The sequence below is a fragment of the Pinus tabuliformis genome, chromosome 2_2 (genome assembly GCF_031772625.1).
Source record: "Pinus tabuliformis cultivar Carrire ecotype Pingquan chromosome 2_2, CPIR1, whole genome shotgun sequence".
Lineage (NCBI taxonomy): Eukaryota > Viridiplantae > Streptophyta > Pinopsida > Pinales > Pinaceae > Pinus > Pinus tabuliformis.
The window spans coordinates 254,285,263-254,309,394 of NC_142300.1; positions in this window are offsets into that span (position 1 = coordinate 254,285,263).

A 24,132-nucleotide genomic window follows, 5' to 3' on the forward strand; every position below is an offset into this window, starting at 1 on the left:
TATGAAGAATGATGTCTGGGAAGTAGTTCCCAGACCCTCGGATGAGAAAGTTGTCACTTCTAAATGGCTTTACAAGATAAAGCATGCAACAGATGGAAGTACGGAAAAGTATAAGGCTCGTTTTGTTGCTCGTGGTTTCTCCTAGAAGGAAGGTATAGACTATGATGAGATTTTTGCACCTGTTGCCAGATATACGACCATCCACTCGATCATAGCCCTTGCCGCTTCACAAGGATGGAACCTACATTAGATGGATGTCAAGACCGCATTCTTGCACAGTTCGATTAAAGAAGAGGTCTATGTGGAGCAACCTGAAGGATTTGAGATTTATGATTGAAAATCTCATGTATGCAGGTTGAAGAAGGCTCTCTATCAGCTGAAGCAAGCATCCCGAGCATGGTATGAGAGGATCAATAGCTACTTGATGAAGCTGGGATTCACTAGGAGGTGAAGCTGATCCTAACCTTTACTTTAAGGTTGAAGACGACAAGCCTCTCATACTGGTGTTGTATGTGGATGACCTCTTTCTAATAGGTGCAGACCCTCTCATTCAAAATGTAAGAGGGAGTTGGCTTCTGAATTTGAAATGAAGGACCAAGGACTTGAAGTGTGGCAGAAGCCAAGGGAAATTTTCCTATCTCAAGGAAAATATGTGGTGAAGATTTTGGAAAGATTTGGTATGGTGGACTGCAAGCCTATGACTACCTCGAGGATCTTAACTTTTAGAAGTTATATGGTAGTGATGTCGGACCAGATTTGGGAAATGCCTCTGAGTCTCAAAACTCATTCGCATTGATGTTCTTGGTGAACCTCCGTCCAAACATATGTTTTGCAGTTAGCATTATGAGCTCATATTTGGTTGAGCCTCACTAGATTGGTATCAAGAGTCTTCTGAGATGTCTTCAGGACACAATCTCTCATGGATTGAGATACACTGCCGGAAATATGAAACTGCCTGATTATTTGAATGCTGAATAGGCAGGTAGTGTGGAGGATCACTGGAGCACTTTTTAGTGCTGCTTCTCTTTGGATTTTGCTTCGATATAATGGATGAGCAGGAAGCAGAAGTCGATTGCCATAAGCACCGCCGAGACCGGATACATATCTACGAGTATGATCTCGTATGAAGCTGCCTGGTTGGGGAAGCTCTTCAGTGAGCTATTCGAACACATACCACTATGATTCTCTGTAACAACCAGAGGTGGGATTCAATTATTGAGGAATCCCATATTCGTCGATTGCTCTAGCAGATAGACATCATCTGGGACATGGTAAGACGATCAGCAAGGAGGCTCCATTGCATTAAGATGATGTACAAGTCGATACACCTTATCAAAGCCACAAGGAAAGATCTAATCTGTGATTTTCCCAAACGACTTGGAGTCGTCAAGAAACCCTTGTACAAGGGTCCTGCATATTGCATACATTGAGCTCTGGGAGCTCTGAGGGCTTGCAGTTCTGACTGGAGCAAGATACGACCACAAGGTGACTCACCCTCCCCTGGTGGTGTGCACTGGAACAAGATGATTCGCTCTCTTGTGGGACAAGATGATTCGCTCTCTTGTGGAACAGGATGATTCACTCTCCTGTGTAGCAGGATGATTAGTTCTCCTGTGAGGCCTGGATTGATGTGTTCTCCATGGCGACTGTAGCAGGATTGATGTGTTCTCCTGTGATGCCTGGATTGATGTGTTCTCCATGGCAGCCTGGATTGATGTGTTCTCCATGGCAATTGTAGAAGGATTGATGTGTTCTCCTGTGAGGACAGGATTGATTAGTTCTCCTGTTGAGGCATCCTACCCATGCAGTCTGGGACTCATGGGAAGTACCTCTCATCTAATCAATGAGCAGGGAAATGAAGTTAGGGACCATAGTAGTATCGATGGACGCATCGTTGTAACTACCGTACTCCCTACGCTATGATGACCTCCATTGATCTGGGATCAATGATACTGGTCTGGGACCAGTGGTAGGAGTTGTACCATACTATGACGCTGACTTCGAGTCAGTTGAGACTGGTCTGAGATTAGTGGTACATACTCTGAGACTGACTTTGAGTCAGTGGAGGATGATATTGGTCTGGGACCATTGGAGTTGTACTCACTATGACGCTGACTTTGGGTTGGTTGAGACTGGTCTGGGACCAGTGGTACATACTCTGAGACTGACTTTGAGTTAGTATGATACATCCTCGATCATTTCTTCTTCTTCATAATTCGGACAAAAGCAGAGTAGAATAGAACAATGCAAGAGTAGAGCAGAACAAAACAAAACAGTACAGATCAGTGCAGGGCAGAACAAGACAAAGCAGAATAGAGCAGAGCAGGGCAAGGGTCAGGCTGTACAAGGCAGTGCATTTGATGGATGAATAGTATTGACCGATAGACAGATTGCAGAAGAAGTTCTCCATGGTTGAGAGGGAGTGTTAAAATTGGCAACCAGGGAAAAACTTCATGTGGGTCATCTTATTCATGGCTAATAATATTTTTATTAGATTCCTCTCGTCAAGAGGTGTAGGATTGATATAAAGATCATCCGATTCCGATAAGTATTCATGGAGATATGAATTTATTTTGATTATGGAATTATTATCAAGCCGACCTACAACTCATGTAGGCTCAGAAGCCCAACAGTCGCATCTATTCACCCACCAACATTGTGTATAAATATAAGAGGGCTTTTCCTCATTTGTACTCACTCATCTCATCACATCTCTCTCTCTCTACTGCGCAGATATGAGTCTCTTCTCTACTGCGTTGAAATGGGTCTCTCTCTCTCACACATGTGAAGCCAGAAGCTGTTGAATTTGAAGCTGCAACTGCAGAAGTAAAGATTGACTTGCGTGGCCTAGAAGATGTCCTCTTTGGAACTGCGTTGTAGGTTTATCTGAAACTCCTTTGAAAGCTGTAACTTTTGGTGGTGGAATGAAGTCAATCCGACGAACGGTTTGCAAGATATCGACTGCCCTAGTTTGAAGCCGGAAACTGCTGAAACTGAAGCTGCAACTGCAGAAGTAAAGATTGACTTGCGTGGCCTAGAAGATCTCCTCATCTGAATTGCGTTGTAGGTTCATCTGAACCTCCTCTGGAAGCCGAAACTTTTGGTGGTGGAATGAAGTCAATCCGACTGTCGGTTTGTGAGATATGGTCTGCCCTAGTTTGATAATGAAGCCACTAATGTTGATGCTACCGATCTAGGGTTTGCTACTGCTGATATGAATCAGATTTATTGTACTATTTCTCTCTGCTGAATTATTGAAGATAAAAGAAGATTTGATCAAAGGGTTTCCCCACACATTGTGGGGTTTGTCCCTGGCTAGCCGCCACATCTTGTGTCTCTTGTCTTGGCTTGTTTTCTGTCGATCGTTTAATGTACTATCTGCACATTACTTTATGTACATGTGATTGCTAATCGGTGGAATATAATAAGAAAAAGAAGTAAGATGTTATAAGTATAGAACATACCATAACTTAACATATCCAAAGGTAATATGGAAAATATTACTGCTACCATGCCAATCTATGTTTCCATTAAACATGGGATTGTCGAGAGCATTCACATCGGGGCTTCTTGTTCTCCGGAAGAGATCATTGTTTACACTAAACTTTTTAAATAATTTCAAGATGTCTTCGCTTGTTCATATGAGAAAATTCCTGGTATTGATACAACTATTTTGGTGCATGAAATACCCATGTATCCTAATGTGAAGCCTGTTCATCAACTGATACATCTAGTGATCCCAGAAAGGCCGCTGCTATTAAGGGAGAAGTTGAAAAACTTCGAAAGGCTGGTTTTATTTACCCTATCCCATTGACAGACTGGGTTTCTAATATTGTACATGTTACTAAATAGTAGGGAACAATTCAAGTTTGTTTTGATTACCGCGATATCAATTGTTCATGCCCTAAAGACAATTATCCCACTGCCTTTATTTATCATATCATTGATGAGTGTGATGGGAGTGAGATCATTTCTTTTATGGATGTTTTTTCTGGTTATAACCAGATTAATATATTACCCATTGATCAACACAAAACTGCCTTCATATGTCCATGGGGGACTTTTTATTATAAAAATTTCCCTTTCGGTCTCAAAAATGTCGGTGCTACCTTATAGAGAGCAATGTCATATGACTTTTATGATATTAAACACATCATTTAGCCTTATTTGGACGAATTACCAGCTTATTCTGCTTAGCGTCATGACCATCCAGACCACCTTTGAGCAATATTTCTATGTTGTCGACACTATGATATTCATCTCAATCCACACAAATCTGTCTACTATGTCGAATCTGGTCATCTCTTGGGTTTTGTTGTGTCAAAAGAAGGCATCCGAATAGATCCTGTGAAAGTAGAGGTTATTGTAAATCTATCCCCTCCTTTATCCCTGTATCAATTGTAAAGTTTGCAAGGGAAGGCCATTTTTTTTGTCTTTTTGTCCCTAATTATGCAAAGCTTGCCAAGGGATTTACTCGCTTTCTTAAAAAGGGGATCCCATTCGTTTGGGATGAAATTGCTCAACAATCTTTTGATGCTCTAAAGAAAACAGTGATTAGTGCTCTTTATTGCATCCCCCTGATTACCACATTGATTATTTCTTATACTTGGTCGCAGCTAACAATACCATTTCTATCGTACTAGTCCAGGATGATGATGATGGCAATGAACAGGTGGTTTATTATTTGAGTATAAATCTTATTGACACAGAAACTCGATATTCTTATGTCGAGAAGATCACCTTGGCAGCAGTCCATGTTGTTGAATGATTTCACCATTATATTCTTCTACGGAAGACCAAAATGATTTATGACTGTAACCCCATGAATTATATTCTAACCCTTTAGTTTCTTGGGGGAAAATACTCTAAATGGATCATTATCCTACTGAATTTTGATTTGGATTTTATTGCTGCCAAATCAAAGAAGTCACTAGTTTTTTCTGAATTGATTTGTGCCCTTAATTCTACAAACACCTCCACTAATTTTACTTAGCATACTCATGATGAAACCTTGCTTCTCATCAATATTCTTGACCCATGGTACAAAGATATTTTTTATGTTCAGACCCAGACTTACCAATCTGAGTCGTCTTGATCTGACTATTGTCGTAACCAGCATCAGTGTCAACCTTATCAGATTATTGGTGATCCATTGTACCAAGTCAGTGTTGATTTGTTTCTTTACAGATGTCTAACACTTGAAGAGGCTAAGCGAGTCATAAATGAATGCCACTCTGGGGCATGTGGTGGTCACATGTCAGGCTATTCCACTGCCAAGAAGATCCTTCGTGCTGGTTATTTCTCGCCTTCTATCTTCAAAGATTGCATTTTTGGTAGTTCAAAAGTGCCATGAATGCCAAATATATAACCGTAAATAGCGCACCCCACCAACACCCTTACACCCTATTGTTACATAGGTCCATTCGCTAAATGGCGAATTGATTTCATGACCTGTAACCCTCATTCGATCAGGGGGCATGGCTATATCATCATTTCCATTGACTATTATACTAAATGGGCCAAGGTGATGCCCACATATATTGTTGATGGTACAACTACTACTCAGTTCCTCTTTAACCATGTCATAGCCTGTTTTGGTGTCCCTCAAGCCATTATCATTGATCACAAATCCCATTTCCATCAATACATCATGGTAGAGCTTAATACCCTTGATTGTGTGAACTGGTTTGAACTCTAGATCATACTCTTGTAAGCTGGTCATCTAGTTAACTCTTTTTTGACCCATCTCTTGTTGAACGAACAATGATCTGACTTCTAGGTGTAGAAAAAAGATGTTTCAATGATTTTTCAAGAGATAGGATAGGAAATGTTTCACAAACTTATAAACTATGTATGGATACTTATCAATGGTGGGATAGTTGAGTTCGGGTCCCTGAAGGCTAGCGCTCATGAAAGATATTGGCTGCTCATTATTCTAGTCATCCTTCTAAGTAAGCACTATGACAAGAGAAGTATTAGAAGAGAAGGTTTAGAGTTGAAAATATTTGCTAAAATATGGGCTACACAGAGTGGGTGTTTCTGCAATGGCTCTCTTAATATAGGAGAACATGCCCTTTTCCCTTTTATTCCATTTGCATATTGTGTCCTTCTTAACCATCTCCTATATGGGTTTAAAAATATAAGCATAATCAGAGATAAAATTGTGGAGAAAATTAATCTTCACAAGGAAGGACTGCATAGCTTTCTTGTTCCCTCGGAAGGGAATCTGCATGATGGTTTTGACCCTTTCTAGGTCTACTTTAATACTACTTTTTTGCAATGATGTGGCCTAAGAGGTTACCCTCATACAATGCAAAAATACTCTTTTTTGGTATTAAGGGATATCCCATATTTGTGACATCACTCAAAATTTTTCTTCAAGTGGCGTATGTGGTTGGATCTCTTCTTGGAAAATAGTGTGACATCATCAAGCTAGACCACTATGCTCTGTCTGATCAGTCTGTGGAATGCGATGTCCATGGCATTTTGAAATGTTACACTAACATTGATCAACCCGAATGACATTTTTTTAAATGCGAATGTACCCCATTTCATGTGGAATGTTATCTTTAGCTTATGAGGCTCTGAGACTAGAACCTAGATGTAACTAGAATATCCATCCAATAAAGAAAACATATCTGACCCTGATACTATTTTTAGTCTCTGTTCCATAGATGGCACAAAGCAATTTTCATTTCCGAGGCACAATTCAATTTGTGAAAATCAATGCACAAGGAGATTTCTCCGAACTAGTTTCTCACTGGGACCAAGTTCGATACCTAGGTGGAATGTCACGCTTTGTATATGATATGAGCATCTAGTAGTTTCCTCAAATCCTTTTGAATCAGAGGCTCAAGTGTTGGATGTACCATCCGCAACTTTTGGTGAAACAACTTGGCCCCTTCTTTGATTGGAATAACATGTTGGATGATTTGTGTCTCATAAGTTTTGAGCTCATCGTGTGTCCATGCAAATACATATTGGTACTACTTGAATAAGAGGATGAAAGCTTCTTGCTTGTATTGTGTGCAACAAGTACCAATATTAACAAACTTCAGATCTTTTTCTGTCCCAAGATTTATTTTCTCATGCGATGACGTTGAACTGTGGGTTTTCTCATTAAGTAGCCCTCATAAGCAGTTCTACAAGTAACACAATTTTTCCAGTTAGACCACGCCTTTTGTCATGGGGTTATCTTTACTTGTTCAAGCTGCATCCTGCAACACTTTCTCATGCTCATCTTAGATGATACTTGTATCCGTGAATACATCAGTCTTTTCCATGAAGTGTAGTATCTCCTAGTCATGATTGAAAATGGGTAAGTTGGTGATGTTGTTAGGGACAAAATGTTTATAAAATATCTCTATAGAAAAACCATCCCTAAGTGGTAAAAACCTAGCAACAATGTTTTCCAATGCATCTGCAACCGCGTTGCATAATCTAGGAAAAAAAGTAATATTGAACACTTGGAAATTTGAAAAAAAATTCCATACCTCTTGTTCATAACTATTGAGATGTGGTGATACACAATTTATAGTATCACGTACCTTCCATACGACAATTTATGAGTCACCTATTACTTTGTGAACCACAACATTGAGGACAATGGCTCTTTGAAAACCTAATATGAGTTCTTCATATTCTGCAGTGTTGTTTGTGCACTCGAATTCCAAGAAGCTAGAGATCAAATGTTTCCTTTGTCGTGGGTCTACTAAAAAAAATGAGATCCAAACCCCTCCTATGTTTTGGAACCGTAAAAATACAATGTCCAAACGTCATATGTACAAGGACTATGTGCGACACTAGTACTATTATTACTACTACTACTAACTGTACACATGCCATTTTAGCCAGTTTGACTAGGAAGGAGCTACAACTATGTTCCAAGAGGTACTAGGGATGGCTGAGAAATATAACACCCCATATCAGTTTCAAGAAGGAAATTCCCAAAGATAAGATCTACAAAGTCCATTGACTCATTTTCGCCTTGTAAGGGAGGAACCATGTGTTTCATGTATTGCCCTGATTTCACCCAGATCTGATTATTTCTACCCTTGTATGAAAGTTGTAAATGTTACCATTCTGTAGAAAAACAACCCTATAACTTGTTGGACTAGACAGTACTTAACAATACACCATATTCTTCTGGAAAGTCAACAATTACTATATTTATACATTGATGAACTCGTTGGTCAGATGACAAGAGTATTAACACATCTATGAGTTCACCAATCGCATAGACAAGTGTCCTATCTAGCTGAATGATCTATACATCTGTTTTATCCCAGTTTGCATTGATTTTATTTTCTACTAATAAAGGAATTCATTTATCGACACACCATAATCAACTAAGAAATTGTGCACATTATAATTGAAAATTTCGAATGTTAACAAAAATGGAGGGTAGAGTGTATTTGCATCTATCATTAAATAATTAAGTAAAGATTCAAGAGAACCAGAGGACATACTAGATCCATTAAGTGAAGAAGCACCATTACCCGAGGTGGATTGTTTAAGTGTGCAGGTAAGTATTTCCCGCTGGCTCACGATCTTATTGAGTTCAAAAAGTGAGATATCTGTGTGATAGTTATTCATATATTCAACTATGTTATAATCCAGTGTGGGAGACATATATATCTACTTCCAAAGTGACGGGATTACTTTTACTGTTTGAAAAAGTACCTTTTGTTGTAACTGCATTTCCAGATTTTCTCTGAGTGTTCTAAGATGAGTTGATGGGGGTGTGATCTTTCTCAGTAAATGCTCTTTCAACTTTTGCTTCATCAACTCTTGTGTGGAGGCCGACCCTTGGACTATCAAGTTGTATCGATTTTTCTGTTGCTGAGCCATGGCCTCACTCAGTGATCATTCTTCCCGCACTCTTCTTCTTAGCTATGAAAACAAAACTGAGTGTGTTAACCGTGTGTGTGAGACTTGTAGTTTCTTCGGATGCAACATTGTCTTCCTTTTCTTCTGTAGGCTCAGTCTACGCATCTGACAACACTATATTAATAATGTGCCCAACAAGAGAATTCATGTTGAGGTTCCATTGTGGGCATGTCTTTTCTGAATGATACTCTTGATGAAATTAATAGTACTGATCCATGCCCATACTCTCAACATTCAACAGAATTTTTGCGTTTTATGCAGACTTTGCTAGCTAGTTGTTGTCACTACCAAAGTTAGCATCCCTTCTCAAAATGTTGAATCTAGGAGGCTTGCTGCTCACGGTAGTCTCCCTTGACCTTTGATTCAATTCTTCCAAGTCATTGGACAATGACTTGATAGTACGGGTCAAGCCGTTAAGATCAGTTGCTTCTTTCTCCTTGGCCTTGCTTATGGAGGCTTGAGACCTTTACCCCATGTATTTGGATTCTTTTTTCTTTCATCATCTATGATGAATCCAATCACACGTAAGTCCTTTCTAACTACATTATTCTATTCCAAATTCTCATCCAAAGTTGCCTTCACATTTCTTTTCACGAACTACAAAATGCTTGTTGGTAAGGAAGATGTGAAATAATCTATAGTGATGGAGTCATGAGCCTTCATTTATGCTAGAAATATTTTAACATATAGTTAAACCTGTGATTGATATCTTTCAATTTCTCTTTCTTCTCCACCTTGAGACTTCCCAACTCTCTTAAAAGCATGGCATGGGTTTTATCATCAACAAATTTCTCAAGAAACTATTTCTTAAAACCCCTGCAATTCTGTAACAAGTTTGGAGGAAGGTTGTGGCACCATACAAATCCTCTACCATCTAATGTACACAGAAAAAGTCTACATGAAACATCATCATAATGTACCTCAAGCATTTACAAATGCAGGTAAAAGTTGTCTAGGTGATCCCGCACCTTCACTTTTTTGTTAGGGTCGTTGTTTCTTAACAAATTCTTTAGATGCCTCGAAATTTTGTGGAACACACTGAAAGTGCAAGTGGCCCCTGAGTCATCCGATCCAGATGTTGGTCTACCATGTCTTCGTCACTACTTTCCCTTTCTTCGTCAAAATTTGATTGGTCTTCCTCTTCTTCTTCAGTGCATAACTTGGAGAAAGTATTGTCTGAGAGTACCACATTACCATTGTCACCATCGTTGAATGATGGAGGTTGCTCTAGTTTCTCTGCATTCTCTTCAGAGTCTACTAAATCTTCAAGAATGGAGAGAACTAAATCTTCAACTGTTGAAACCATTATCTTGGTGGGGGTGTTTGGTTTCTTCTTTGGAAAATATGCAATATTATGTACTGCAGGTATCAATATAATAGCTCTTGCAAACTTATGGGTGATAGGGCGGATGGCCCGCATCTAGTCGTAAGATATCTCACAAGTTTGTAAAGTCTCAGGCTCATAAGGATTTCCAACTTCAGGAATATGCATAGCGGAAGTGTTAGGGATATTACTGCCTTGACCAAAGAAAGTAATATTTGGGTGGGTGAGGTTGTCATCCATAAAAATCTAGATGCCCTCCTTTTAGTGCTAAAGATTTTATTGATGCTCGACCCAACAAAATTCAAGGGGTCTCCTCGATATGTGGTCCCAATTAGACCTCACACCATTTCAGACAAGAGCCACATCCAGAATATGGCTCGGTTTCTAGTTTCTCAAATATTTTCCTTGGCTTTAACTTTGAGCAAGAGAGAGGGATAACAATGTGCCTTTGTGTTATCACCAAAAAATGATCACCTAGCCATTTCTAAGTAGGTGGATTGAAATACACCATGTGGATTTAATTTTACCATTGTAAAATCAGTTTCAATGTGGAAAATACTTTAGTAAACCACTTTTATTAAATTATTCTATGATTTAAATCAAAAAACCCCACAAGAATAATTAGATAACTCATTATTTACTTATTTTTTCTCTAGGAATTATTATTAAATCATTATTTAATAATTATTCCTTGTTCCATTTGACTAAATCACTTAGGAATATTTAAATAAATCATTATTTATTTGAATTTCCTTATTTCTATTATTATAATAATTATTAAATCATTATTTAATTATTATTTTGATTTCACACATTTCTTGTTTCTTGCAAAATAGTTTATAAATCATTTATTTGTTAATTAATTCTAAATAAAAGAATTTAACCATTTTAAATTCCTTTTCTCTCTACACTAAATATAATAAAGTATTCCAAGTAGCTAGATCTGAGTTTGGTCAATAATATTTTATTATTCTCCATTTTCAAGATTAACTCCATACTTTGCTGCATAAAGGAGGGTTTTTCGTTCATTCCTCACCATGATCATTATCATCGTCAACATTATCATCATTTTTCTTCAGCTCCCATTTTGAGTTCTTCACTTCTGTTTTGGTTTTTCACACGAGTGAGAGAGAGAATCTACTTCTAAAGAATCAAGGATATCAAAGGACCCATCCCATGGAGGCGGAATCAAGACCAATCTATAGATCTCCTTCATCATGTGTTATCAAAAAAGAATTATTTTAGATATCATTTTTGGGATTCAACTCCGTTAAGTAAGTCATTCACGTATGACCATTTCCATGAGAGGTAGTCACTTACGACTACCTCTCATGGAAATGGTCATACGTGAATGACTTAACGCAGTTGAATCCCAAAAATGATATCTAATATAATGCAATGCCTAAACCCCTATACTTAAAGAATTATTTGTTTAAAATCATCTTTCTACTAGGTTATTATTTTGGATATATCATTCTACTACTATTTGTTTTGGATATGGTTTTATTTTACTACAAATTTTCCATTTATTTTGCAGATCTAGAATGCAAGCAACCATTAAGTTATTGTTAGGGTCACTTGTCACCTAGTGACTCAAGTGAGGGTTTTTTGTACATCTTCTAGGAATTTTCATACTAATAAATGACGACTCCATTGGTTTAATAACCAAGATATTGGGTAACTCAAGTTTCAGAAATTTTAGGTTTTCTTTAGCCATTTTTTATGCCTTTCAATTTTATTTCCAATTCTAAGCCGTATTTTGTCTTATTTTCAGATTCCAAAGGGTTTCTAGTCTTTTTTGTAGGTCACAGTACCATCCGAGTAGGAGACGACAACATCTGTCTGAAAGCTACTGGCTGAGATAAGCGAGAAGGAAGCGCAATTTTTTGCCTGTTTAGTGTGCTTCCTCTGTCCAAAGTGCACATTTTCCCCTAGAAACTGCGCTACATCAAAAAATAGGCCAATACCTATGCTCCCTATGTTTTCTCAATTTTTTTCAAAATTTTTATAGTTTGTCGGAAAGTGTTGTCTGCAAATTGGTTTGGGTTTTTCAATTCTATTAATCGGTATCCCTTAGGCCTAGATCCACTTATTTTGTCTCTTTGAGGAAGGAAATAGCCCCCTAGGGTTTAGAGTACTCCTCCACACAGTTAGGAAGACATTTGTTGAGTGAGGAGTCTAGGATTTCCAACATTTTCGGCCTCTGTTTGTCAGATCTGGTCGATTATTTTCAGATCCATTGGATAGATTTATTTAACTTTAGAGTTTAGGTTTGGCTTTTTCCCCATAGGGTCCCCTTGATCATCTTTGGTTTGAGAGCTTCATAACTGTCCTTTACAACAATTTTCACCTCTGATTTTTATTGTTTATCTACACTATTTTCCGCAACCTAGAGCCTTTAGGTCCTCGTCCCTTAACATTAGATCTTTTTGACCTCTTTATGTGTCTTTGAGTAGCATGTTTTCCTTCTCTTTCTTAGATTCTTAGTATCCCTTGTGGGTGGGGTTGTGTATGCTTGATTGAATGTTTAATTTTCTGTCATTTTAGATTCATTTACAGTATTTCAGCATTTTACTTTTAGCAACACATGGCATCATGACACATGCTTAATTAACTCATACACTTGACACATGTTTTTCACACACTCACAAGTTAAGAAATAAGAGCTTGGTTAACACCGCCAAGCCAAGACATTAAATACTACACCTTAATAAATCAACACACATAGATTAAGCCCACTTGGGCATCAAGGTCAAACAATCTTTGTGGCCTAGGTGTAGGGTTGGTGGGATAGGCTTCCAATAACACCAATTGATCACTTTTCATTGAGACATAGAGGTTTTCATTTTAGGGAGATTAAAATCCTTCACCATTCCATGGTAAAATCCAGAGTGTGTCAAAAACCAAATTCAAAGGGGGTTAGGCTAGGTCATCATGCGAGCAGTTCTCCTCAGGGCTACCCAACCCGTGGTAGGGAATTCTATGTGGTCGCTGACTACCAAGAAGCTCAAGACTTGACCATCCCGATGGGATGAAGGTAACTGTAGTGACCCCTATTAGGAAAAAAGCTTATAGGACTAGTTGTGGAAAGAATTTGGTCCTCTACTCCACCTTTCTTTGGACAACTCTTCTTACGGGGATGAGATTCCATCAAGTAAGAAGTTCTTTGGAAGGCCATGTGAAACAATATATTTAGGATTGTTTGAGGATTTAGATCACCTATAAGCTAGATGTTTTTATTTTATTTTGATAGGACGTGTTTGCTTGGATTAGAGTAACATCATTAAAATAGTTAGTTTACACTTGGCACCACTACACTAGGTATTGGATTGTTTCTTATTTCTCTTTCATTCCTATCATTATCACTTAGTCTATAAATCATAGCATCCCTGAGATGTTTGTCGCCTCAAATTCGAGGAGTTCACCCTCAATTCCCATTAGGCCATATCACTTCTCATTTTCACAATCGCGTTCATCCTTCCAGTCCTCCAGCAAGTTATCATTCTGATTCTGTTGATTCATCCTTTGATTTCGTGTCCCCTCATCCTCATATCACCATCATGTTAGGCACCAATGTAGGTGAAAGAACCTAGGGTGGTAACCCATGTACCAACCAGGGTACCTCCATTATCATAACCTCAACCGGTGTTTTCAGTTTGACTCCCATACTGCGTTTTCTCGCTAGTCTAATTCTCCCAGATTTTAACTAGCTTATCAACGATCCTCTTCTCCACAATCCCACGCGGCCAGAAATTCCTACCAAAATCCCATCAGACATCCCAAAGTTTGAGGGTAATCTTGGGGAAGAACCAACCAATCATGTTTGTTCCTATCATATGTGGTGTTCATCCAATTCTATTACCAACGACTCCATTCATCTTCGGTTGTTCCAACACACACTCACTAGAGTTGTTGCGAAGTGGTATGTAGACTAGCCCAGGTAAACCCATTCCACTTCAGCAACTCTTGCCATAACCTTTCTTTCATATTTTTAGTTACCTCTCCATTATGATACCAATACTGAACTTTTGACTTCATTCCATCAAACTTCTTACACTTTCCATTTCGACCATGTTCAAGAATGGCATAAAAGAAGGAGCATCTGTCAAGCTCCTGACTTCGAAGACTGAGTTTATATGGATTGGTTTCTTAGATCATTGTTGGCCCCCATTGTGAAAGATGTAACTTCTCATTTTCCTGAATCTAAGGAAGAAGCTCTCCATATAGCTCTCAAATTTGATCTGATGTATGCCCAGTCACCTTACGTTTACAGTGTCATCCCTGATCTACCTTGGCCTAGTGTTGCTAATGTGTTGAGGGCATCTCATGCTATGGATGGAATTGTTGGAACTCTTTCACACCCCCAACCATATGCTCCTCCTTAGATGAGTTATGGTCAGCCTCAGGGAGGGACCAGTCCCATGTACAATTATCCCTCCCCCAATCCTTATCAGGGCACTCCTTATCCAGGTCCCAACACACCATATGCATATCCCCATCTGCATCAATCGATGCCAGGACCAACTGTTTCACCACCTTATTATACTAATGTTGTCCCATCTCCATATTATCCATATGCACATCCTAGTGCTCCAGCTCCTTCAACACCAGTGCCTCAGCCCCCCACGCTTACTCCCCCTCCACTACAGCACGCACCTCCTCCAAAAGGACAAGTGTATGCTCAGTAGAGTGGTCCCAATCCCCCAAATCCAAAGAAAAATAATAAGGGGAAGGGAAATAGGAACCAACAGTAGTATGGTAATGGCAGCAACCAGGGTGCTCAACCCTATACCTCTTAGGGTCCTCCACCTAACCCCACAACCCAGCAACATGATGGTCAACCTAAGCAGAAAAGGGGTCTTCATACAAACAAACCTGATGCTTGTTGTGGAGTCTATGTTCATGATACTCATGAGTGTCCCCTGTTACCTCAGGTGCACCAATTATGGGAAGCTCAAGTAGCTTCCTGAGGACCGTAGCATTCTGCTCCACCTCCCTCCTGCTTCATCACAACCCGTTGTGATTACCAACCTGTGGAGCTATAAAAAGGGTCTCTTTCACCTCTAATTACCTCACATTAGTTGTCAATCCAAGAACGTTTTGTTATTTCAAAGAGTGTCTCAGTCTGAGGCTATCATTTGCCAGAGTAATGCTAGTAATACAGTGTTCAGAAATACAAGAGTAAACGGATGCTTGTTTATAGCAAACTACTTCAAAAGATTAAACTACATATTCAGAAAACTAAGCAAGTTATCAGTCAAGGGTTCAGTAGCAGTAACTCATCCCTTTGTAAACTGATGGAACTAAGGTAAATCAGAGAACAAATCATGGATCTGGGAGCCAGGCAGTAAATGTCAGTGCTCAATACAGCCTTGGATCGTTCTTCACAACAAAATAACAAAGGACAGGAAATGGAACGGCAGATAAGAAATGGAACAACGAAATAAGAAATAGAACAACAAATCTGAAATGGAACATCAAATCTGAAATAGAACAGTAAACAGGAAACTGTAACAGCAACTAAGTCTAGCAAGCAGTAACACCTTAGTCTACAAGATCAAATTCACGAATCGTGACCTACAGGAATCAAATGGCAATCCTTCACTCTTAAGGATGAATTGAACAACACACCAAAATGGAACAGGTCTGATTAATGATGAATTATAGAACAACACTTCAAAACCATATATGAACACGACACACATTAATAGTAACCTGATCTCGGTAAACCAGTTATCACTCTTAGTTATAAAAGATTACGACTGTGTTTCAAAATGGAACAACAATGTATATAGATCCAACAATCGCAAAGAACATAATCAATAAGATGAATTCCGTAATATCAATGAATAAGTTCACACCACAGAGGCTCTATAATTGAACAAAAACAATATTCTGTAAAGACTGACAGTATTATATCAACACTTAGAAGAACAGTGATACATTGTAGAGTCAGTGCAATAGTTCTGTCTCAGTAAAGTAAACATAACAGAGCATGTGATGTAAGCTAACAAAACACATCACGTTACCAAATAACGCTGATAAGCAAACCATGCATAAACCAAACGTAATAGTACAGGAGCAAGTGTCCTCCAGGGCCGGGCCCTTAGGCTCCAACGGTACACCGCTTGAAGTTATTCCAGACTCAGGGATGAAATAGCAACTGAGTTTTTATTAATCCATAAAATGGAATTATAGTAGATCAGTTCTCAACGAGACTCGATGATCAAAGTTTTGATCTTCAGAGAAATTACATAAAACATAAGGTTTCGACCCTCTCGAGCTAACAATGTTGCCCCTTTTATAATGATGAAGGCGGAGATGTCTACGTGCAAAAATAGTTAAAGCAGTGATCCCTCAGAATCAAAGGATCCTAAAGGATTCACCGAACCGTTAGTTCTCAGTTATCTCCTTTCCTTCTTGTGCCGAGCTGACATCTCTACTTCCTTTCCAGGGCTGATTCACTTTGATCTGTTTGCCTCATTTGCATACGGTTCCCTGTCAAAGGGACGGCGGTTAACCCGGCCTTGTTCTTTCCTTCAGCAAGTCAGTCTTTTGTTTTCCCTCCTTTCTGCATAAGAAAATGACAATTGTCAGTGTTTCCACTTTGCACATTAATATCACAGGTTTCATTACAATTCCTTATCATTTTCCTAGTTCATGATGCAAAAGGTTTGTAAGTTCTAATGAAAAGATGCTGAAATAATTACCAAAATCATACCTTCTTTAGTACTCCACACACCCCCCTACTTACCCTTTTTCATGCCCTCATGAAAACATTGTAGTTGACATGTAATGCAGTGAGAGAGTAGGTTGGAGATGGAGTCTCATGTGGAGGTCTACAACCATGATGCATAACTAGGTGTTCAAAGAAATGGCCTGTTTGACCCTCAGGCATCTCATACAGGGCTTGGTACCTAGGTCCAGGGTGCCAAATAATTGGACTTCGGAACCTATATCCTAACTTGGATGGCCCTACCCTCAAAATGACTTCGCCATAGAGGTGCAAGCGGTCGGAGGCTAACTTAAAATTTTCATACTTAAATGGCTCCCTAAGTTGGATATTCAGATTAGAGATCTGATATCGAAATTTACCCGCATCAATGGCAAAGTCTTTAATAGTGAAAAAGTATTCTATTCCTTGCTGATTGATTGTTGTGTGAATGGGTCCTAATGCTTCAAGTACACCTAGAGTCTTCATGAGGTTCCTATGTTCTCTCCACAACTATATTGGATTCCTAGGCTCAACTCTTACCCACAAATCTAATCTGTTTTCTTGCCTTTGGAAAGCGTTATAGGCTGTAAGCCATTTAATTTGATTAACCCCAAATGAAATAAATGCCTGCAATTGGATAGCCCCAAAAAAAGGCCCAGGGTTCAGCTCGGTCTCCTAGTCTAATACAAGGTTACGTAAGTAAAACTCACACAATAGTCTTTGAACTTTTACCCCGTAGTGCTTACAGCAGTTTATAAAATCATCGAGGGTATTAATTTGTATGGGAGCACCTGCTTTAACAGCCTTTATTTTCAATTGCAAATATAATTCCATTAAAAACAAGGCATAATTCTTAGCAGGGGCTCTACATGCTAGGACGTCATTGTACAAAGAACATAAGGTATCCATCTGCTTGATAACTATATCTAACCTACAAGTTACCTTCGCGACTTTTTCGTCTTCCCTTCGCCACCCTTCAAAGGCCTGGCTTTCGGATAGATTGACATTCCCAAGTTGTTGTTGTAGCTCTTCATACCTTTCCCGAGGGATCGTTTGCTCTATGAGCTTTTCTGTTGCTTGTTGAGCTTGCGTCAAACCCTCCCGTAGGGTTTTCGTTCTCGGATCTCTTTCCCATGCGGCGGTGGAGACTGGGAGTTTTACCTGAATTTTCCTATTGCGTTGTTTTGCATTCATGACCCTTATCACTCTCGAGGGTGGTGCTACTGTCTGAATTTCCTTATCGCAGGTCAATCTATCATCCATTTCTATCTTAATGTGGATATCAGTCAAATGCTGTTCCTTTTTAAGTTGAACAGCAGGCTGCTTCTCAACAACATTTGGAACAGCATCCCGTTTTTCAACTGGGTTTTGAACAGCAGGGTGGACTCTAGTCCTCCGATCCTTTGTCTTGAGGGGTTTTGCTGGATCGATTGCATGTTTCCTCCCCAAAGTCCTTTTTACCCTTTTCCTTGCTTTCAAAATCCTAATTTGTTGTCGAAGCTGAACTATTACATTCAGTAGTCGTTGTTGTTCTTTTTGTAATTTCTTAATTTCCTCAATTTCCTTATAAGGAATAGCAGACTGTTCACTGCGGCTTGGACTATGATCATTTCCCTGATTTTGTTCCTGGGGTGCTTCTTTGTTGCTCTGCTCTGGCTGCTCTGGGGCAAGAACCCTAGCTGGTTCTCTTATTTATTGGGTGACTTCCTTTTCTGCCCCCCTGCCTCCGGAGTTTCTTCTGGTGTCGTCTGGCTAGGAACGGATTGTTCCTCTTCTCCATCTCCTGTCATGTTTTCAACATGAACGGGCTAACTCTCCTCTTCTACTTCCTCTGCATGTGATTCTTCAGGTGCATTTCCCTCCTGAGCAGAGTGTTCTTTTGGTTCTTCTTTAGCATGGAGGTCTGATGGGCTGGAAGATTGGCCATATTCGCCCATATTGGCAAAAAATTTGGCCAATTCATCTTCTCTCAATGGATCCTACACTGGGCTACCTTCCTGCTGTCCCGTTTCCTCCTCCTGCTCAGATTGCTCGGTTTCTCCCTCATTTTCTCCTTCCTCGTTTTCCTGCATTTCTTTCTCATTGTTTTCTCCTTCTAATCGTGGGGGTTGCTCATCCCCTGTATCTTCTATCTCTACCGGTTGGCTGGTATTTCCTTGGGGCTTCTCCAGCCTCCCTCGTAGCCGTGCTAGTCGGGCCGATTTCCTTCGTTTTTCTGGATGCTCAGGTGTACTGGTGGCATGTTTACGTTTCAGGGATGGTGTGGCCAATCTTCCATCTATTATGGAAATTAGCTCTTCCTATCTGCTCTGCTACTGGGTAAGGCTATGGCTGACTATTAACCATATTAACCCATGATGAATAACAAATGATTCTACATGATGTGCCCTTTTCATGCTCCGTGCAACATCATGCCGTAATGAATTTAAGAATGTAGGTAAATTTACAGAGCATTTTTGTTTTAACACAGCTAAAAGTTTAAGGTACCGTGGTCTTACCACGTCTTTTCTTCCTTCACAGGTGATGTAGCTTTGAATGGTCCTTGCCAATTCCGCCCACGGTTCTCCTAATGCTGCTGGCAGAAACCCCTTTCCTCTAATTGTCAGGCTCTGGCCTTCCTCCTGGAAGGTTTCTATAATCTTTTGCAATCTCTCCTTCTTTAGCGTCCATACAGGCCCAGTGGTTGGCAGTCCCGAGACCTCTGTGATTATGTCATCGGTGACTGCTATGTGTCTCCCCCTCACTGTGGAGTGATCCTCTTGCAAGTTCTACAAGAATTCAATTGCTATAGTCTCGTTGGATTCCTGTAAGCGATTGAGATAAGTTAGCCACCCGGTGCTTGCCAGGATTTCCCGTGCAGCATCAGAGACTGTTAACACCAGTGGTTCTCTTCGAATCGATCTCCCTCCCATGTTTATGGTTTTGTTGTGAAATCTCAGAATTTTAACAATGGAACGGTAACTGTTCACACTGTTAGAAACATAGTGAGGCTGACAGACGCGAGAATCGCTCAAAATCTAATGTTGCAGAATATACAATGGAAATGGCTTAGGAATAGCAAGTCATGCAAAAAATAAAAAAGAGTATACCGTTGAGCCGTGCTATTCCCAGGTACACAGTTTCCCAAATAGTGGTCTGACACGTCATCCAAGGAATGACGAGGTTAACCTCCCCCCCCGCAATGTGATAGGCCGTCCCGACCGTCGAATAAAGGAGCGGCGTGCCAGTCTGTTCTGAAGCAGATTCATAAAGGAACAACGTATGGCAATATGCCATGTTTACAAAGGTAGCAGATTACCGAAATTGAGGTGTCAAGTTGGATTGCTTAATACGTAAGAGATTGCTGTGATATGATGCGAGGCTGGGAGGATAGGACATCTACCATACATACCGAGTCTCATGCGTTCATTGTCAACTGCTCTGTCATGATTGGTGATAATAGATTTACATGCGTTGTATGGTTCGGAAAATAATATGCATTCGTCTTATGTGATTCATTACTAAGGTATAAGAAACAGAAGGGTGCTAATAACTACCTATTGGTGTAAATAATGTGACTTCAATACCATTAACAGTGCTCTCTTGCCGACAGGTGTCTATAACCTTGGCAGAGTTGTTTATTTCACCCATGGAACCATGATCCTTTGTGTATGCTTAGGAAGTGTTGTGTGATGTCAAAATGTAGGCCATTATGCTGGCTTGGTGACCAGTTAGCCATAATGCCATTCACGAGGAAGAGTGAAAGGTGGGCAAGCATGCTCGTGATGAGACCTCCTGTTCCAAGGGTTCTTTATTTGATATACCTTTTAGACCATATCCCTGGTGTGGTGGCCATAGTGGGAATTCCACTTGACTTTCTTCCTCATGATCATGGTAGGCTGGCTCTTGGTGAGACCGCCTATCCTACATTTGACAACTTTATATAAACAAGTCAGTTTGATCTTTTTTTCTCTTCTTTTTTTCTTTTTCATAAAGTACTATCCTATTTATACACAAAGGGTGGTTCAACACTCCTTAAGAGTGGGAATGGTGGAAGAAGTCTTAACATCTCAATAGGAAGATATAAACCCTTTTCTCTTATTCCTGAATAATAATCAAAGAGGATTTAAAAGGAACCAACATGATAAAGATAACCAATCAGAACAGAGTTAGAGAAGCAATGACAACAAAATATAATAGGTAAGTGTGTCCTTCCCTCTGTCCTTTTACCAATTCAAAGCAATTTCTTATAAAAATAATGATTTTATAATTCACCTGATTTCAGTATGTTGTGATTTTGTATCCATTGCATAAGTGCATAGCTGTATTCCAAAAGACTTGAAAGAACAGGAACAGTAAGCATATTTAATTTAAAATAGCAAGGGGAACAAGCATAAATAAAAGGAATACGAGGATGTTGTTGCTTCAAAGAGGAAGAGCAAAAGAATACAAGTGGTTTTCCTTTTAGAAAAAGGAACAGCAAAGATTAGAAACGTTGTTCCTTTGGAAAAGGAACAACAAATCACACAAATGTCATTCCTTTGGAAAAGGAACATCAAGACATGCAAGTGCCGTTCCTTTGGAAAAGGAACAGCAAAAATCGAAAATGTTGTTCCTTTGGAAAAGGAACAACAAGACACACAAATGCAGTTCCTTCGGAAAAGGAACAGCAAAAATCGAAAATGTTCTTCCTTTGGAAAAGGAATAGCAAGACACACAAATGTCGTTCCTTCGGAAAAGGAACAACAAAAATTGAAAATGTTGTTCCTTTGGAAAAGGAACAGCAAGACATCCAAGTGTCGTTCCTTTGGAAAAGGAACAACAAAAATCAAAAATGTTGTTCCTTTGGAAAAGGAACAGCAAGGCACACAAATGTCGTTCCTTTGGAAAAGGAACAGCAAAAAGCAAAAGTGTTGTTCCTTTGGAAAAGGAACAGCAAAAATCGAAAATGTTGTTCCTTTGGAAAAGGAACAGCAAGGCACACAAATGTCGTTCCTTTGGAAAAGGAACAACAAAAAGCAAAAGTGTTGTTCCTTTGGAAAAGGAACAGCAGAAAGCAAAAATAAAGAAAAAGAACAAAATTAAAGCAGAATGACGGCCGATCCAACAGGTGCTATTCTTTTGAAAAAGAACAGCAGAACAAAAAACACTGTCCCTTTGAGAAAAGGAACATCAAAAATAATAACGTTGCTACTGGTTCGAAAAGTAACGGCAAAGCATTTGATTCAAAAATATGTACAAAAACATAAGAAATGATGTACAAACTGTGAAAAGAGATAAATTACTTAATGAATCACAGGTGAGGAAGACTTATCTCCCTCCCCCTGTTAGCCTTCTGTTGCAAGAGGTGTTCATCTTTCATGATTGACATTTTTTCATGCCAAATATGTCATACTTTGCATACTGCAATGCTCCATATTTCCTAAAGAGGCCAAAGAAGAGGCCATGAGAGTGTGCCAATCTAAATGCCACTGCTGTATTCCAATTTTGATGACTTAACCATTTTTGAAGAATGTTTTGTAAAAGGGAAGGCCAAACAGCTTAATCTTGGTTTCCCTAGGTTTCAATTTCTTGCTTTAGAAATAGAGAATGAATATCTGTCCAAACAGCTTAATCTTGGCAGATTTGTAGATAGGTAGAGAATCAAAGGAGCCCAACTGCTTAATCTGGGCCCTTGGCAGAAATAAGTGTAGGTTTAGATAGGAGGGCAGTCAAAAGAAAAATTGTAAATCAGGGTTTGCAAGTCTAAGTGCACCCAAACCAAAAGAAGAAAAAATGCTAGGTAAGTAGGTTGGGTAGGTAGTTTTTGAGGTTGCAGAATGTTGATATGTGATCAATTTTGTGTTTCAAAGTGATATTTTACTTTAGATCACAATGTAAGGCAGTTTTTATTTGGAGGAGCTCAAGCTAGATACCTCTAACTCCCCTTCTTCTTATTTCCCAAATCACTCACTAATTTCCCTAAAGAGGTCAAGATCTACTTGATTCCTCTTAGTTTCATCATTTTACATATCATTTGCCTAGTGATCTGCTTCACTCAAGGATTTCCATTTTTCCTCTATGAGTCACTTTTCCCCTTTGATAGCCTAAGATCCACATACTTAGCACTTTCTTGTCATTTCCATATTAACTACTAACTCTATTATTTAGCTCCTTCAATCATTTCCCTTTCCCTTACTATGTAAAAATATATAAATCCCAAAAAAAATTAAATAAATCCCCCCCATGGCACTATAGCCATATTCTTCTAAGTCTGGGAGGCAGTAGTCCATCTGGGGCTCCTACTAACCCATCCGTGTCCTAACTGGAGTTAGCCTAGCACCTGGTCACGCTAACAACCATTCCTTGTTAATCCTGACCCTATAAAACCCACTTTCCGCCCTTATCCTAAAGCTATGTTCATCAAACCTTTAACCCCTACCGGCGCATAACCTGTTCACCCACAAAACCAAAGTTCAAACCCCCCCGCCACGCTATATTAAGATTCGAATATTCACGCGGGTCCCCGGCTTTAACCTTCCGCCGCCCTGTCCATCTCGCCAACCGTCCGATTCGCCCACGCCACAGATCTACGGTGGGTGGGTCTTCTCATCTCCGAAGCCGCCGAGGGTTTACGCCCAAGAAATTGGCGATTTTCCCGTCGTACTCCTACCACATGTTGCCCTCCCAGCTGTGGCGGAGCCCCCTCCTCCGAAACCACTTTTGCTCTAAGGCGGTGCACCCAAAATCGTAAACCGCCTTCCCCCCTCCTGCGTCAGCAACACGTCACCGCTGACGTCACCATCCCACGTCGGCCCCTTGCCACCGTGTCCTTGCCACGTAGCTGCCACTGTACTACCACGTCCCCTCCTCCACCATACCGCCACGTCACCTGACTGTACTGCTGAAATCACCCTGCCACGTCACCGCCGTACTGGGACCCGCCTGCTGACGTCACTGTCAAAAAGTGCGAAAGGTGCAAATTGCAGCCTAGGAAGCTCGAAATCAGAATCTGAGGCATTTTTTCATGCACGATTAGCGCCTAGCGCTAATCTCGCATGGCTACGGGAAATAGGCCAAAATGGAAAGCCCCTTCGTGACTCGGCCTCCAGAATGCCCGAAAGGCGCAAAATGACCAGATTTTCTTCGCGAAGCGTTCAGAAAGGGGCGAACATAGTTTTTAAAGCAACAGAGGGCCAAACAGCTACCATAAAAGGTCGATGGGATAGTCTAAAGCACTCAGAAG